Source organism: Pangasianodon hypophthalmus, chromosome 7 (assembly GCF_027358585.1).
Source record: "Pangasianodon hypophthalmus isolate fPanHyp1 chromosome 7, fPanHyp1.pri, whole genome shotgun sequence".
Classification (NCBI taxonomy): domain Eukaryota; kingdom Metazoa; phylum Chordata; class Actinopteri; order Siluriformes; family Pangasiidae; genus Pangasianodon; species Pangasianodon hypophthalmus.
Window position 1 is genome coordinate 14,328,380 of NC_069716.1, and position 18,586 is coordinate 14,346,965.

General features: G+C 38.8%; 1 protein-coding gene across 2 annotated transcripts in view; it reads right to left on the minus strand.

Moving 5' to 3' along the window:
- Positions 1–18,586, minus strand: part of drp2 (dystrophin related protein 2) — a 139,616-nt gene that overhangs the window by 81,859 nt on the left and 39,171 nt on the right. Inside the window, exon 2 of one of the 2 annotated variants that reach the window (XM_026917772.3) lies at positions 14,438–14,572. The exons of the other annotated variant lie outside the window; for it this stretch is intronic. The gene's annotated coding sequence lies outside the window, so the exon portion shown is untranslated. The remainder of the gene's footprint in view (positions 1–14,437; positions 14,573–18,586) is intronic. 2 annotated transcript variants of the gene reach the window in all.

The following is an 18,586-nucleotide window of genomic DNA, read 5'->3' on the forward strand; positions in this document are numbered from 1 at the left end:
TCTCTGGAGCTGTGCTGGAGGATGAAACACCGTTATTCCACAATATATTCCCTCAGTGGGTGTTTTCATGATGGTGGTGGAGAGCACTGTCTAAAAGGTAGGTGTTCAAATGGGTTGAGATCTGGTAACTGTGAAGTCCATAGCATATGATTTACATTATTTTAATCAAATCGATCAGTGAGGCCTGCACATGAAGACATAATGGAAGAGACCACTCCCATCAGGACAGAAATGTTTCATCATCAGGATAAAGGTAATCAGTCAGAATAACTTTTAACTGATTTGCAATGCACCTTCCTCTAAGCGAATAAGTGGAGCCAATCCATGCCATCAAAATTCAGCATAACAGAGCCGCCAGTTTTTCCTTTAATTTGTTACCTGTCTGTATATGTAGCTCATGTAGTACACGACAGTAATGTACAATTCTACTGTTTTTTCTGGATTTTTAGTACATTGCTCCCAGAGCAGACTGATTTAATGAGACTCGTTTGGGTTGTGATGTGTGCACAGACCTGAATGTCAGCTATTAGACATTCACTTGAAATTCATGTCCACTCTCAAAAGAATGTACATTTGGAATTAATTCTAATACAGCTTGATCCTCCTCATAATCCCCCCTAAAAATATATGAGTACAAAATCTTCAATGTTTTATACTTCTTGGCTTCCCCATATGGGATTTTTATTTTTATGAATGGAAACTTAAGAAATTGAATCAAACCAAAAGCTTAAAAAGTAAAGTATGTATGCAAAGAACAGGACATTTAAATGTTTTGCAAAAAGCCAGAATTTTATTCTACTTTTATTCTTCTTCCACAGAAGTAAGACAGCACAGAAGAAAGTCACCAGTTTTTATGTTCCATGGATAAATAGCAGTAGTGGCTCAACAGTGGGCAATGGTGACTCAGTGGTGGACAGTGGTGGATCAACAGCTAAGGCTCTTCCCCCTGCACCGCCAATATGCCAATGTTGGGCCCTTGAACAAGGCCCTTAACCATATCTGCTCCAGGGGTGCCATATCATGGCTGACCCTGCACTCTGACCCCAACTTCCTAACAAGCTGGTATATGCGAATTCACTGTACTGTAATATATGTGACAAATAGAAGCTTCTTCTAGCATTCACAAGGGTGGGAGTAGGGGTTAAAAATGCCTGTCTGCACTCAGCTTATAAGTGATTTGAGAGAGAGAGAGAGAGAGAGAGAGAGAGAGAGAGAGAGAGAAGGAATGTTTAGCAGAAGCAGAACCCACCACACACACACACACACACACCAACACATACACTGAGTCTGACTGCAGCAGCAGAATTTTTAATTACTCCTTGCAACCTTTTCGACAGTGTCATGCAGACATATCAATTCTATACTCAAACAAAGCCATGTTCAGTGAGGTGTTCTCTTGTTAGGCTAAATAAAAAGACAGTAGACAGTGAGGAGTCGAACAGAGAGACAGAAAGAGGTGAGGGAGATGAAAAAAAATACATTTCAGTGCTTTCTGCATGTAAAGGGAGCTAGTGGGCTACACTTCCAGAGCAGAATGTTGGGGCTTTCATTATGTCAGGAGAAGACAAACTCTATCTATCTATCTATCTATCTATCTATCTATCTACCTATCTATGCAACCATCCATTAATCCATCCATCTAGCTAGCTTCTTGCCCCCTCTCTCTAACCCATGAAAACTCCATTGAAACACATTTTTCTCTTTCTTCCCCATTCCTTCTTTCCTCATTCAACATAAGGACAATAGCAGACCTTAGTTATAAACAACCATGTCAAACTCACATTAATATGCAGATTACATAGTCTCAGAATAAACCCCGTTATAAAATTAAGTTTTCCCCGAAAGAAAAACTGAGAAGGTCTAAGATGCTTGTATGAACTCTGCATGTGATAACAAGCAAATAATTTTAGATATTATTCCTCATTTAAAGCCTAGGCAGTATTTTTCTTAGAATTTAGTCAGAAGCACAGAGATTGAACTTTTTTTCTAGGAATTACTGGAAAAACAATACAGTAGAGAGTGAAATTGCTTTCTCAGGGGAACATATAGAATATCCTTTCATCTGTGCTAAAGTGGGCCAGTCTAAAACTAGTCATGCCCAGTTTAGATGCACAGTGCACTCACTATAACACTTGTTAGACTTGAATGTCGCAGTACATTCCTATTCTGTACACAAGAGAATAAATGTGTTGTACATGGACAGAGCACTCATCCTGGCACCATTAAGGATTTCTCCAAGACAGGCACTCTTGGCCCTGAGGAGGACGGCAGTAGCTTAAAATAAAGTCAAAGCTGAAAGTGTGAGTTAGCAGCAGCTTTGCCACTTACTCCCCAAATCCATAATATAGGGTGAACACACTTATCTGCAAGCAGCCAATGCAGATGCAAGTCCCCGGGGCAGAGCATGCCTCCTCACACATAGGATGAGATCCACATTTCAGCTGGGACTTGCTAGGTAAAACATTGCTATATAACTGTATTAACTTGTTTTTTCAGCTTTTTTACCTGGCAGCCTTCGACCCATCACACTGAGGCCATCTGTTTTCCACAGAACACGTGCAGCCAAGTCTAATTTATATTTCGCCATTCACATGTGGCATGTCATCCCTCATGGCCAACACTAAATTCTGCTGCCTTCCTGCAGCTGATGGAGCAAAGCCGGATATGCCGGGGCTATTTATCTATTATCAGCTTACTCGGTGTGATTTATCAGAGCTGTCCTATGGGCGCTTTTCCAAAGTGTAGTCACACACTATTCTGTGCTAAGGTGAGCATCACAGCGAGTACTTTAATTCAGATTAGTCGCACTTGAAAACAGCATGAAGTTTTTTCTCCAGCTTTTAGTACATTGATATATCGGTGAGAGGCAGCTCAGCACTGCTTCAGCACTTGCAGATGCTCCACATTTCCAGACAAAAATCATTGCTGAGCCATATAAATCACTTCACTCTCTTTTCAATAATTAACTGCAGCAGGGCTAATTTGCAATAAATCATTAAGACAAGCAATCGAGCAAATAATTATATTAATTGATTCAGAGAAATGTACACTGGCACTTAATAAACACAGAAACTAGTGTGCAGATGCTTAGGAGGCAGTTAACAAAGTGACAATGTGTTCAGGCAAAGCAAAACACAGGTCTTTCATTATGGGAAACTGTATGAGAAGCCACACTGCACATAGGACCTACTCTAAGCCTATTAAAGGGGAATTTATTCTAAAATAATAAAAGCCAGGTGTGACATTTGCCTACAGTCCCCCAAGCTTTCACAGAATTACAGCTCAAGTGCTTAACAATCCCAATGTATAGTACTTACGTATGCAGTGAGTTCACTGGAATGTGCTCACCTCTTATTTGACAGCTCAGTATCAAGTCCACTGAAAAGTTGTTGTTGTTCTTTCATCTGCTCCCTTTAGGGGTCGCCACAGCGGATCATTGGTCTGCATGTTTGATTTGTCACAGGTATTTTGCCAGATGCCCTTCCTGATGCAATCCTCCCATTTTATCTGGGCTTGGGACCGGCACTGAGAGTACACTCCCATTGGCTAGGTTGACCAAGTCCACTGAAAAGACCTCATCATAAACAGATATAGCCCATCATATGGTTCTCTGTAAATGATCTCCAAGGTTTGCCAATGTAGCTCCAAGGAAACAGCAGTCCTGTTTACAGCTCTGAGATTCATTTTATACTATAATTATCATATTCTAGACATCTGATAAATGATTTTCTTCTCCCCTGTTATAACAACTTTCTGGATTATGACCATCGGTAGGACTGATTGCAGCTAATTAATATGATTAAACAAGTTATTTCAGTTCAGTCCTTTGAAAGTGTCCTTCAAAGCCAGTGACAGAAAACAGCATACTTTCAAACTGTAAATATTACAAGCCTATTTATTATCTATGAAGCTGTGATGTTGCTGTGAGGTTTATATTCAAATGGGAGGGACCTGAAAGAAAGTTTGTGTTTATATCATCTAGGCAATCAGCAAGGCTAAAAAGATAAGGATTGAATTAATCTCTTTATTACAAAATCATAATTAAATCCAGATTAAGGGCCATATGGCAATTCTTGGAATAGATCAGATTATGAGCAGGGAAGATTAACATTCAGACTCACAGAGAAGAGAAGCAATCTGGGTGATGGAGGATAGGCAAATAAATCTAACTAAACATAGATGACTGAGAAGGAAACTAGATCAAACCCTCACATGCTCTAGGACAACAGAAAGTGAAGGGGTGTCCTCTTGGTGGCACTTTAAATGTGATATGAAGACAACATTTCTGATGCAAGCATTCACAAACACTCAGTCACTTCCCCTCATACTCATAAGCACAAACACACAGCATGTTTGCATCCTTAGGTAATCTCATCATGTGCTTTATTGAAGAGCATAACTGAGCTTTTATACTTTTTAAAGCAGAGGGTACTGCATTGGGTCCTAACAGCAACATATGTTCACCACAGATTTCCATATCTACACACACATATGCACCTTGCATAACCTGCTGTGTTTACTAAATTTTAATTATGAGGGGACTTTTCTCATTTTTCACACATTATTGCTTTAGCTGTTCAACAGAAATCTATATACAGGAGCTGAACCTAAGCCCTACATCTTTAGTGGGTAGCTATAGAACTGACAGAAAAGAGAATGAAAAAAACCTAATGAGAGTCAAATGGACAAGAAAGAGAACACATAATCCCAAGTCAGTGAGAGATGTTTACAGTTTCGATGAGTGCAGGCTGACCAACTATGCTATGCAGCTGACTGAAACAGCATCACCACCCCTGGTCCCTCTGTTGCCTCAGCATTAGCACGGAAGCCGAATATTCCCCCTCCTTCTCCTAATGCCTTACACAACCCACCCACGCACACACACACACACACAGACAACCCAGCCAGCCGGCCACCCAGCATGAATATGCCAAACACAGCTCTGCTCATGCCTATTCTGCTTCTTGCAGTTGGATTAGGCTCCCAGTACCCAGAAACTTACAGCACACACACACACACACACACTCACACACACACACACACACACACACATTATTATAAACATTATAAACACATTATTCAACCTACCCTGCTTAAATCATATTCTGTTTTTCCTCTGGTCCTGACCTCCAATGCAAATTGGTCCAGGATGCTAAGCAGGCAAAAGCTCTCTATTTTAAAAGCAGACTTGTGCAAGCAAGGAAATTTGAGGTAGGCAGATATGCTTTCAGTATTTGACACAAAGCCAGCCCAAGTAAACAATTTATTAAAGGACGTACTTGGTTCCACTTTAAACTAAGTGTCTCTAATCCCTATGTAGCTACACATTAAGTATATAGTATATGCAACTATATGTAACTACTTACAGCATCTTCATTGCTGTGAAACCTTTAAATGAGTTCTGGTGCAACCAAGTGAGGTCAAAAAATCATAAAATTATTTGAATGGACGCAGAATTTGAAACCATGTAAACAAACAGCATCATAAAGCCCAAGAAGCTCTCAAAAGCCTAGGACAACATTCTGGAAGAGTATGAACCAGGGTTTTTTTTTTTTTTTTTAATTTAAAAAATAATTGACCATCCTGTAAAGCACAAATTGGAAAGAATATGGCACACCTGTGACTCTGTCTAGAGGGGGCCGTCCACCACAAGTCAGTGATTGGGTATGGAGGACATTAATCAGTGAAGCAACCAAAAGGCCAAGGGTAACTCTAAAAGTGTTGTAGAAATCCACAGCTCAAATGGAGCACAGAAGCTGTTCAACCAAAGCCCAGATATTCCACAGAGCTGGGCTTTATGGAAGAGTGGTGAGGAAAAAAGCCATTATTAAAAAAGTCATATGAAATCCCATTTGCAGTTTGCCAAAAGAAAAAACATGGAAAACATATGTTTTATCTTATGTACAGTATACACACAGGTGTATTTATTTGAAGATTGACAAACTTATATGATGTTTTTTAATTATTTAAAAATTATATAATTTCTGTGTAATATTTCTTTTGTAATGTGCTGATCCGTGCTCTTTGGAATATGCCAGTACCTACATATATTTAGTCCACAGGAACAGCCCATTTATTTTAAAGTGCAATTTCTATATAAATGTATATTATAATAAGCTGACAATTCCAGTGTAGTTAGCAGATACGTACAGTGACAATCAATTAGTTCTTACAATAAAACTATATTTACTTAAATTGGGCTTTAACCATAGCAGATTGCTTCGCCAGCTTAATTATTAAACCATAGGCATGTTTTCCTTATGTCAGAACTCCATTTCCCAGAATACCCTGTGGCCTACACACAAGGTCACCATGGACTACGATTCCCACCCTCATTGACTACGTTTACATGCACATCAAATTCCATTTAAGATCTACATTTGGGTTGCAGCCATATTCCAAATACAATGTTTTTATGCGTACAGGCATCGGAATATTCCTGTATACATGGTTGTTGTAAGTATGCCATCTACACATGCGCTTTTCCTTTCCCGCTGTTATTTCTCAGGAGATTCAAGATGCTGCCGTTGGTTATAGAGTATGCTCATTTACTCAGTTATTAGTTTTATTATTTTTTCTCACTAATTTAATTAGGACTCTAACACTTCTCACCATCAAATTGCCCGACAACATCACCTCAAACATGGAAAGTGTCAGGTAAGCATCTGTTAAGCTAAGTATCTGTTAGCACCCACAATTCCTTGCGGACTGATAATGAGCATATATCCTTTCAGTGGATTTTCTGAATAAGGTGTTTACATGCAATAAATTTCCGATTAAAACAGGCATATTCCAGGGGTGGGAATCAGAATTTGGGGAATCAGGATATTGTCTTAATCTGAATTAGGTTCAGATTGCGGTGTTTATATGACTCAATACTAAATAGAATATTGGCAAATTCTGATTAATATCACAATATTGATGTGCATGTAAACGTAGTCACTGGTTAACCAAATTCCGATTCCCACCCCTGGAATATGCCCATTTTAATCTGAAATTTGTTGTATGTCAACACCTTATTCATTGAAAGGATGTATGCAAATGCTCAGTCTGCATGGAATTGTGGGTGCTAACAGATGCTTAGGTGTAGGCTAGTTATTTAGGAATGGCAAGTCAGGCATACTTAAAACAACCATGTATACAGGAATATTTCGATGCCTGTGTGCATATAAACATCGTATTCAGAATATGGCTGCAACCTGAATATAGACCTTACACAGAATTTGATGTGCATGTAAATGTAGCCATTGTCACATTCACAGTAACCAGATTACTAATCATACACACCTGATTTCAATCACCATCACACCCTCTATATAAAAACTCTGAGCTTCAATCATTGCGAAGTAACACTCAGTCTATTCCTGCCTGACTTATCAAGTCTGTCTATGTGGTTAGCTATTCTGGTTTTTGTTCATGTTCTGCTTCCTTGTTTCTCAATTTTTGGATTTTGTCTTGTTTATGTGGTTTTCTGACCTTCGTATTGTATCACAATAATAATAATAATAATAATAAACATCACCTGCAACAATTGTGGGCACACATTACATTTTCATTACTTTGATTTAGTATCTTACGGCCACATTAAACTAAACTGTATGCATAACAGGGATGTAATGTCTGTGTAGGTTCTTGATTCGATAAATCTGCATATTGAGCAATACATTCAACACAGTGCTTAATAAAGTAGGTTATTTATCATAAAATACCAGTTATATTACGCGAGGTGTAATCAACATTTAAACCTAATCAAGCCCACAAGTCTGTGCTTCTAAGCTCACTGTTTTTCATAAGCAAATATGCTAGCATAAAAAATGGCGCTAGTAACACGCACATGTGCACACACACACACACATACACACACACAGAGCAAGGTCTCTCTGCTTCACCAGGCTGATTGGGCCTGGGTTTACACTGTACGATATTCGGCCTGATTTTGCAAAATTCACAGCTACAAACACGGTAGTGGCATTGGCGAAACAAAAGATATTGGATTTAAAAGAAGAGCAGTTTGTTGAATTGCGGCAGCAGATAGAATGTCTCTATAATGTCATGACAGGACAAAAAGGGATGCAACATGGAAAGAGGAAATAGAGGATGAATTAGAGCTTCCAGGGATGTAGCTAGCTAATTAGCACACAAACTCTCTGTTCATAGAGTTTATTTACTATTATGACAATGTGAAACTATTCTTATGCTTTCCAGTTAAAGAGCTACAAACCTGCGCTTTGTCGCTGCACACCCAGCATAGCAGAATATAGCAGCTATCTTCATCTTTTAATCTGACATGAAGAACATTTTATCGCACAGACTGTTAAAGAATTTTTATTGGGATCATCTTGTACAGTGAGACAAGTAATAATTGTAAAAGATCTCTGGAAACGCACAGTGTAAAACCGCTTTTAAAGAAGTCAGCGTGGCGATTGAGAGGCTCATAGCTCAAATTATATGATTTTATAATTGGAGGACATTTTGTGTAACATCCACACATTTTCAAGGAACATCTGCAAAAAACTGCACTTGTAGTGGGTGTTGAATATGTCTTAAAACAAAATAGAAATAAACTATCAAACAGTGTTTTAGAACATTCATTCAAATACCAAAAATCTTCTGTGTACCCCCCAAAATGGCCTTTTTCTCTTGTCCCACCTTGCTGATGACCAACTTGCATGTCAAACATAAGGGTTAAAATACATTTTAACTCAAATTATTAGTGATATTTTGTTTATATGGGTGTATTATAATTGTTACAACATAAATTTTCTTACTTAACTTTTTGTAAATAATGAAGTTGAGTCCCACAACATGAGTGCAACCCTGTTACCAAAACCTATTTTGCCTGATAAAGTCAGAGATAACCTGTAATGTTGCTTGATGCACAGGAAATGATGTAATCAATTCATTTGCTAACACAATTTCCTTTCACAGCAACCTCCACAGCTTGCTCTTCAACATATGAAAGCCACACCTTTGATTGTCCCTTACTCAGAGCTTCATACAGTGCCTTGGCTGTGGGGACATCAATTCCTTGGCTGACAACCCTGTTCACCCTCCTCTTTAGCGTGACACCCACCCCATCTGGGACACTGTTGCCATGACTGGCCTCAAAGAAATTTCAGGGTCCCCTTGGGGAGCCCCATCTTGAAAATCTTCAGTCCTGACCTTGAAGTCCTAGGTTGAGTCATAGCAAGGGTGTCCCACATGGGGTGGGTGCCACGCCATCTTGTGCATGTTACCATTCGCAACCCTGTTACTCTAATTTCAACCCTGTTGCCATAACATTTTTATTAAAAACAAACATCTTAAATTACTTTCTTGGCTCATGAGTGTTTAAGCTATTGTCATTTAAATAGTTGCATTTATTATATGCATAATGTCTGTGGGGTCAAAAAGATGAAAATAAATATTGAAATTGTTAAAACAAAATGTAACAATTGACATGATGGACAAGTTAGATTTTAAAAGTTGTTTCAATTGATATAAGGCAACTCTTATCTAAAATTAAATGTGTATTCAAAATGAATATGATTGTTTTTACTCAGTAGTAATGTTTTTACAAAAATAATGTTATAAAATATACTTTTTCAGGATCCTGAGTTTTGGTAACAGGGTTGTGCCCAGCATAGTGTATGACAAATTAAAGATATCATAAAAAAATATGTCTCTCATACCAGAGATGGACAAATAAATTTTTCTGATGTTTTTTTTTTTACCTGTTTTACTAAAATAAATTACAGAAAATTGCAAAACAGTGGGATTTTTTAAAGAGTGTTGATGCCTAAATTGTCCTCCAATTACAGAATGACCCATACAGTGAAGAATGCAGGATTCAAAAACATGTTTGAGCTACTGAGAGAGGCGTGACTTTTACAGCACAAGTAACAGCAGAACGTGAAAGTACCCCATGCTTCAGACACTCCCCCTTGAGTTACACCAGCAGGGTTGCCACTGTTGCAGGTTTTTTACACCACAGCATTTTATGCTAGTTTTGAAACAAAAAAACAGGAATGTTCCCAAGCAAACACCTAGAAAAAAGTGTCTCCCTTTTCCATTGCCCAATTTTTTGGGGGCTAATTTCATGTTTTTTTGTGCAGTTCTTGAGATGCATTTGGGATGGAAATTTTGCTGAGACCTGGTAACCTTACAGTGTCAAGCATAGCTTTTGTTTTGTTATATGCTGCCAAGAGTCAGAATGGACCACAGATAAGTTTCAGTCATTGTACTTGGATGTTGAATGTCTTACTCAATTCAAAATGGAAGCCTAATTCATATGCTGTATTTAGGTAATATTTATTTTAGGTAATGTAATGTTTATTTTGATGTGAGACACCACCGCATCTTCTCAAATTTTGTGTGTCGTTATACCCTAATGCTATACTAAGTATGTTGTGTACATGAAAAAATAATCTATTGATTCATGTCTTGTCTCTCCTCATGTAGTGTCATTGGTTCTATTCCGCATGTGTCTTGATTACTAGCACCTGTTTTCAGTTTGCCCCTTGATTTGTTTGTATAGTTAAACCATCGTGTTTCTATGTTCAACGGGAAGTAATGTTCAGTGTATACTTGCCTGTCATTACCAAGCCTTTTGTTCCATGTTCTGATTCCCTGGTTCTCAATATCGTTCTGTTCCCTCATTTGTGTACTTTGGATTACCTAGATATACCTAGATTGTTCATAGATCACCTGACCTCTGCCTGTTTCCTGTTCATGCTTTTGATTCACATTTTGGATTTGTCTGCCTGCCACTCTAATAAAACACTTAACTGCATCTGCATCCTTCTCAGCCTTCATATCCCTGACAGAATACTTTGCCGACAGCATGGATGCAGCAGGAAGGCAAGGGTGGCGTAATGCCAGGATGACCATGCCGGTGTTCAACTAGGTAAATTTCCCCCAGGCGATGCACCTAGACACCCCCTGCTCCTTTTGATGCCACTGAATGACCTCCTGAAGGATTGCTGCTACAGTGCCAATATTATTTTGAGAGCCTGTTGAACACCAAGCTCAAAGAGAAAGAGTGGCTGAGGTTCATGTTGTCCCTGCTGACTGGCCAGTGGGCAGAGATCCTGGTAGCCATGGTAGACCCAGGCCTGGAAATCACAGCTGATTGTTGGCCTCCTGAGAAGGGTGTTCCAGTGAGCTGAGGTTAACCCAGAACTAAAAAATCTCCAGACCACCCTCCAGACGCCAACGAGGCGGCCTCCCCAGCAGAGCTCCCTCCAGAGGCCAACGAGGCGGCCACCCCAGCCAAGCTCCCCCTGAAGCCAACGAGGCGGCCTCCCTTGCCGAGCTCCCTACAGATGCTGACGTGCCGGGCTCCCCAGCTGAGCTCCAGAGGGAGAGAGCTCCAGAGGCCAATGAGGCAACCTCCACAGCAGAGTGCCCTTCAGAGGCCAACAAGGTGGCTTCTCCACCAAAGCTCCAGCCTGAGACTGACGGCATTTGACAGGTTTGAAGGGGTTTGAAGGCCTTGGGAGGGGGATCCGTCATGCATTTCCCCCTCACACCGATCACTGGCAGCCCTTTCCCATGTTGTCATGTGTTTGTTTACTATGTTATATGTTTTGATTCATATCCTGTCTCCACCCATGTAGGGTCATTGGTTGTATCTCTCTTTTGCCTTGAGTACTCACACCTGTTTTCAGTTTGCCCCTTGATTTGTTTGTGTATTTAAACCCTCGTGTTTCTCTGTTCAATGCAAATTATTGCTCAGTGTGTACCCGCCTGTCATTACCGAGCCTTTTGTTCTGTGTTCTGATTCCCCGGTTCTAAATATCTTTCTGTTCCCTCAATTGTATACTTTGGATTACCTAAATATTTTGTAGATCGTCTGACCTCTGCCTGGTCCCTGTTCCTGCTTTTGATTCACGTTTTGGACTTGTCTGCCTGCCACTCTAATAAAACAGTTAACTGCATCTGCATCCGTCTTAGCCTTCATATCCCTGACACTAGGACTATTCATGACAATCAAATATAAATATAATATAATCTAAATATAGTATCAATATATTTCACTACTATTACCAGGTTATTTGAATGTTTGACTTCTTCTCATTTGTGTATCACTGTATTAGTCTAAACTTTTGTTTGTATCAAAAGTTTCTGCTATATAAGTACACATTTTCTATTGACTGAATTTTTTCATGCTTAAAGGCAAGTGTATGATTTAAAGGGGTGGTCTAGATGTGATCAAAAAATTTATGCTCCGAGGTGCTACACAAGAAAAAGATGGCATCCTTGGAGATCTAAACTATGAGCAAGTAATTTCAATCAAAGAGGATGCCCAGAAGCAATGTAGCGCAAGTCTGAATCTTTATAGCCATACCTGTGTAAATACTGATGCATCTTTTAAACTTGACTTGCCACCTTAAGCTACTGACTTCAATACAACTACTGATGTGGCCCCAAAGTATCCAAGCAGAGCAGATGTAATCCATTCAATTTCCATTTCCCGTACCACTTATCCTACACAGGGTTGCAGGGGAGCCTGGAGCCTATCCCAGGTGACCTGGAGCACAAGGCAGGGGACACCCTGGATGGGGTGCTAACCCATCGCAGGGCACAATCACACACACATTCACACACATTCAGGCAGTGATATTCCAGAACATACAATGCTCACAAATCAGATGTTATTTAAATTTGTTTTTTATCATAATCTTCTCCACTTTCTCTCTGGACACAGCATTCAGACATTTGTAAGACCCTTACAAAACCCCATGTTAGAATCACAAGGATTCTCATCTCACAGTAATAGGGACTCTGTGTTACCACTTGGAAAAAAGTAAAAGTCTACAACATTCACTGCAACAGAAAGCAAAAAAAACCTAACTACCTTGTACTCATATTGCCCTTTTTACCATCTGTTCACAAAAGCCTCAAGTTACTTTTCCAATTAAAATGCTTAGATATAATCTCATAATAGCCAGATGCTTAATAGCCTACAATGTTACCCAACAACTGCTTTCATGTAGTGTTAGTAATCTGATGGTTATCTCAGCAGTGGGTCATTAGATAGCTTTAGAGAACCATTTTCACTAGCAAATGAAATAAATTATATAGGCTTCTACTTGCAGAACAGCAGGACAAATGTAAAAAAAAAAAAAAGTTCAGTGTGCATTATCCACACTGTAGCCACTCTCTCCTTATCGAATATTTATTTATTTACTGGAGGCACGTTGTTGTACTCCAAATCAGAACCTTCATAGCCTCATAACCAATTTGTGGTTTCTATATGTTTCTTACCCATATAGAATAAATCATTTTAGTATGTTACATTCTGAAGCAAACAGACGATTACTTACTCATAAGTAGTTACCAACGGTGCGTAAATTAATGGTCAATGATAACTGCGCTATCACCATTAAAATGTTTTCATTTGAATCACAGTGTGCAACATTGAACCAAATGTGCAACATATTATTATTAGTGCTGAACCTGACACCTGTCATTTTGGCACAAACACACATTCAGAATATAAAGTATGGTCACCATGAAGCAGAATGAGAATAATTACTGTATGATAGTACAGAGTAATACATGCAAATACTGAGCAGCACATCAAATATTTATGTATGTGTTGGCTTCACTCATTATTCAATGCTATGCAAGACTGTATGTGACAGTCATCGGCTTCAAACATTTATGAAAGCTAGTGACATACTTGTGAAACACAGGCACGGGTTTTTAAATAAAACATTACATTTCGACAACATTATATTCATTATTATTCTTGTCAAACACTACAAGTACTATGTGCTTGAAATGGATGTAAGAAATGCAGAGGCATTGAGGATGAAATAGCAGCAGGTTCCACAGGTGAGAGAGATATTTTAATAAAACATCAAATTTAGATTACACTTTATTCAATATTATTCTTGTCAAAGACAATCTCAGAGAAGACTCCCCATCAAGTAGGTAGACTCTAGCAGGAGGTAAGCTACCAGAACTGTGTGATTTAGCACGCTGTAGCAGAGCATCTCTTCTGGCCAGTGTCTGCTTAAGAGCTCTGGGTCTCCCTACAGTGTGATAACTATAAAAGCTGCCTTTTTTGCTCAGCTGTTGGTTTATTCACAAGGGTCTGCACTTTTTTTCCTAAAGTGCAAGCTTTGGGATCTCACAGGTGAGTCTGACATACAACCAAGCCAGCACTTGCAAACCAAGTGCTACTTTTATGGTTTGACTGGCTTTAAAATGTACAAAAAAAAATTATCTCCTCCCAGGAGATTCAGAGTCAGCTCTATGTCTTAAGAAGGAGGTTCTCTCTCAACACAATGTGTCACAAGGTAGGATGGTCAATAAGCAAACATAAAAGTAAAGGCTGGAAGAATAATTTTTCACCAAGACAGATCCCTTTCTCTCTGTATCTCTTTTGCTCTCTCTCAGCTGTAAACAACCTTTTGTACGTGAGGATGAGGACTTTGTCATTAATTACCTAGCTGTGAAGACGTGATTGACGTGGCAGCAGGTTCTTCGTGTCCGAATTGGAGCAAGGGAGGGCAGGTTGGAATGCGTGAGGAGCAGTAGGTGAAAAAATCTCAGCAAAACCTCTTATCCTTGACAGGGTGACCTGAGGGGAATTGAAGGTCAAAGAGTTTCTCTGAGTGAGGACATCACAAGCAGTTACAGCACAAAGACTTTCCAAAACCAACAGATATCATTCAGTAAATCCCCAATGGCTCCTGGCATGACAAACAAAATTGATTGTTTGACACTGATACACAAGTTGGGCTTCAGTCCCCTTCTTTCAGGGGACAAAATTCTGTCCACACTGTTCACTCACTCTCCAGAACCAACACACACAGATACACATAAATTGTTGACAGCAAGAGAACTGGAGTTGGAGAATGAAGGCCAATGCTGGTGTCGAAGGCCAGGCCAAGATTTCATTAGTCCCTAGATGTGCATTTCTGCACCTGGTTTACTATGTCCTGGTTAATATTGCCTGCGTGGCAATCATGACAATGCAACATAAAAAGTGGTCCTTACCAATAAATCAGTGTGCTAAAAGTACACTTTTGAGCAGACAAAATGTAGAGTGCTGCCAAAGTTCAAAACAGTCATAAAAGTTTAATGCGCAGCTAGCAAGGAGGCAATGAGATAAGCTATTTTAAAGCTGTAGTTGGCATTTAGAATTCAGAATTTATTTTTAGTTGAGGAGAAAGCAATCTCTCTCTCTCTCATTGTCTTTTTTTTTTTTTGCCCTTACACAGGACAAATAGTGATGAGCCCTAAGAGACTGGGATATTTCCTCCTTTTCCAAACAAATGAACCTGAAAGCAGATTTCCTGAAATGCCTTAATAAGTGCATGTAATGTACTATATAAACAAATTTGCCTTGCCTTGCCTTAATGAGGAGTAATTGCAAATATCTCATCCTTGCCTGAATATGAAATGCATTTTGTATGTTGCTGCACTTCCCAAACTTACCTATAGAACAGGATAACAGATGAAGAACAACCATTACAGTGACACTGAACTCTTAATCAGGAGAGAATAGGCTGCAGAAGTATCCCTAACAATTCCAGAGCATCTCTATATGAGATAAATCTGTCTCACTCTCCAAAATCATCAACTTCTCCAACAACTCTCAAGCTTCAGCCTGCTGAAACAGAAGCAGCCATCTTTGCCTTCTCAACATGACAGTCAGATGGCTAAGTAAGAGTCCTCAGAGCTAGAGAATGACATAGAAAGAGGGAGAGAGAACCATACACATAGAATCCAAAGTGGCAGGCCAATGCAGTTTAGTCACGAATCACACGAACTCAGCACCTGTTAAGAGTTAATTCAGTTAATCCTTGGCACCATTTCAGGACCATCGCATCGCATCACAAAAGACACTGATCTCATTCAAAATTCCCAAAGAGACAGGTTAATGTATTCATCAGTCAGTCACAAAATTAGATTACAATTATTGCATTCTTATGCAAAGGTAAATAAATCAAATATTAACCATTAAAGGAAATCTACTGATAGATGTAGTGAAATTTCTAATGTTTTGTGGCGGTACATTATGTTTAGTGGTTGAAATATGCCACCATTAAAAAGGGATTTTAACTCGAAACAATCACAAAACACTGGAATCCAATTAATAACCGTCCCGAAACCCACTATGAAATTCATATAGCTCTTCTCTCTCATTTTAAAGACATGTGGATTAAGAGGATATCTGTGGCTAATTGACTTTCGCCTATCAACAGGGCATTTACACTCACCAACTGACTTTTCACAGGGAACCTGGGAAAATATATAGGCATATACAGTGCAAATGAAAATTGTTAAAATTGCAGGTGTTTGTGATGAAAAAATCAAAATAAATCATGTCAGATCTTTTACATTTTTTACCAATAATGTGATAACCAACCAACAAAATTCAAGCGAAAACAAATAGAAATATTTTAGGAAAAAACAAGAAAAAAAAACTTAAACCCCATAACCAATACTTTGTTAAAGCACATTTTGCTTGTAATACAGCACTCAGTCTTTTGGAGTAAAAGTCTACCAATATACCACATCTTGATTTGGCAATTTTATTCCACTCTTTCTTGCTTGAGTGAAAACACGTCTGAACACATGCTTTGATAGAAAAGATTAGGCATGAGGAAAATCTGACCTTTTGTACAAAGCAGTTAACATGGTCAATATCACAAATTTTCTTACATTTAAATAGAGACCTAGAAATAGTGTAGAATCTTGAATATTAAATATTCAAGATATTGAACATTTATTTTCTTTGTTTTAAATATTTTAAAATTCTAAAACCTTCTGTTTATTTCCAATTTTAAAGTGAAAAAAATCCCAGATTTTCACTGAGGTCTCAGACTTTTGGACCCCACTGCATATCTTTTAGAATTATGTCCCAAAATTCTATCTTGGTCTCAGCCCTTTTTTCTTTAGAAAGGGCTAGCATCCAGCCATCCTATGGAGAATACGAGAGATTATTGTTCCATGCAGGGTGTGACTAATACGTACCAGATATTCCTGCAGCTTTTTTAATGTTGCCGGAGGTCTCTTGGCAGCCTCCCTGATATGTTTTCATCTTGTCCTTCTGTAAATTTAGGAGGGACGTCCTGTTCTTGGTAATGTCAACGTGGTGCTCCATTAACAGTGTTTCATGGTGTTTCATTGTTTAGGTAAAGGCCATTTATGCCTTTTAATGTTACAGGTCTTTTTTGGTTTGAGATCATAACATTAAAAATCACAAATGATTGTTTTTTTAAATTGTTAAATTAGGCCTGGCTCATAAATGTTTAACCAAACAGGAATTCAAATATCTTAGTAATAATGCAAGAATTCCATTAATTGTGGCCATGAAGGGATGCACATGGTCAGCAACAATACCCAAATAGGCTTTGACATTCAAACAATGGTTGATTGGTATTAATGGGCCCAAAGTGTACCAAGAAAAATTCCCCACACCATTACACCACCTCCACCAGCCTGGACTGTTGACAAAAGGCAGGCTGGGTTCATGGATTCATGCTGTTGGCACCAAATTCTGACCCTACCATCTGTGTGCATCAGCAGAACTCGACATTCGTCAGACCAGGCTACGTTTTTCCAGTCTTCAACTGTCCAGTTTTGGTGAGCCTGTGCCCACTGCACCCTCAGCTTTCTGTTCTTGGCTGACAGAATTGGAACTTGGAACTTGGAACTGGACATGGTCTTCTGCTGTTGTAGCCCATCCGCCTTAAGGTTAAATGTGTTGTGCATTCTGAGATGCTTTTCTGCTCACCACAATTGTACAGAGTGGTTATCTGAGTTACTGTAGCCTTTCTGTCAGCTCAAATTAGTCTGGCCATTCTCCGTTGATCTCTCTCATCAACACAGAGTTTCCATCCACAGAACTGCCGCTCACTGGATGTTTTTTTTTTTATTGCACCATTCTGAGTAAACTCTAGGCATTTTCTGGAAAAAGTGATGTGCGTGAAAATCCCAGGAGATATAGAAATACTCAAACCAGCCCATCTGGCACCAACAATCATGTCACAGTCAAAATCACATTTGATCCCATTCTGATGGTTGATGTGACCATTACCTGAAGCGGTTTCTAATAACATTTTTAATTTTTTTTTTTTTGTCTTTTTAATAAAAACAATGGGTCTATATCTACTACTATTTATCATAAACCGACAGATAATACTATATTATTAGCAGTAGTTAGCTACCCTCCCTCTCCCCTTTAAAAAAGCCTACCAATAAGCCAATTACATAGATTAAAGCATACCTGTAATACAGAGGAAGACTTCTCTATTTAGGCAGGACTTTTTATACAGTGTTTTCATAATATATCACAATATATGGTTAAAGAAAGCTTTTAAAAAATGTTTTAAAAAAGACGGCCAAAAAAAACTTTCACTCAAAGGATATCCAGAAAAAAATAACATTTTCTGCTAACTATAATTTGACATTTAATGATAAATGCAAATCAATTATACATAACCACTGGCACATACTGTCAACTGATGACACTTTAAACCATGACACTTCCTTATGTACCTCTTTTCACCTACACTCCATGTGTTGTTTGAGGATTACTATTGTTGTTTGCTGCCATGTGGTGTTCTGCAACCTTGTTAAGTAA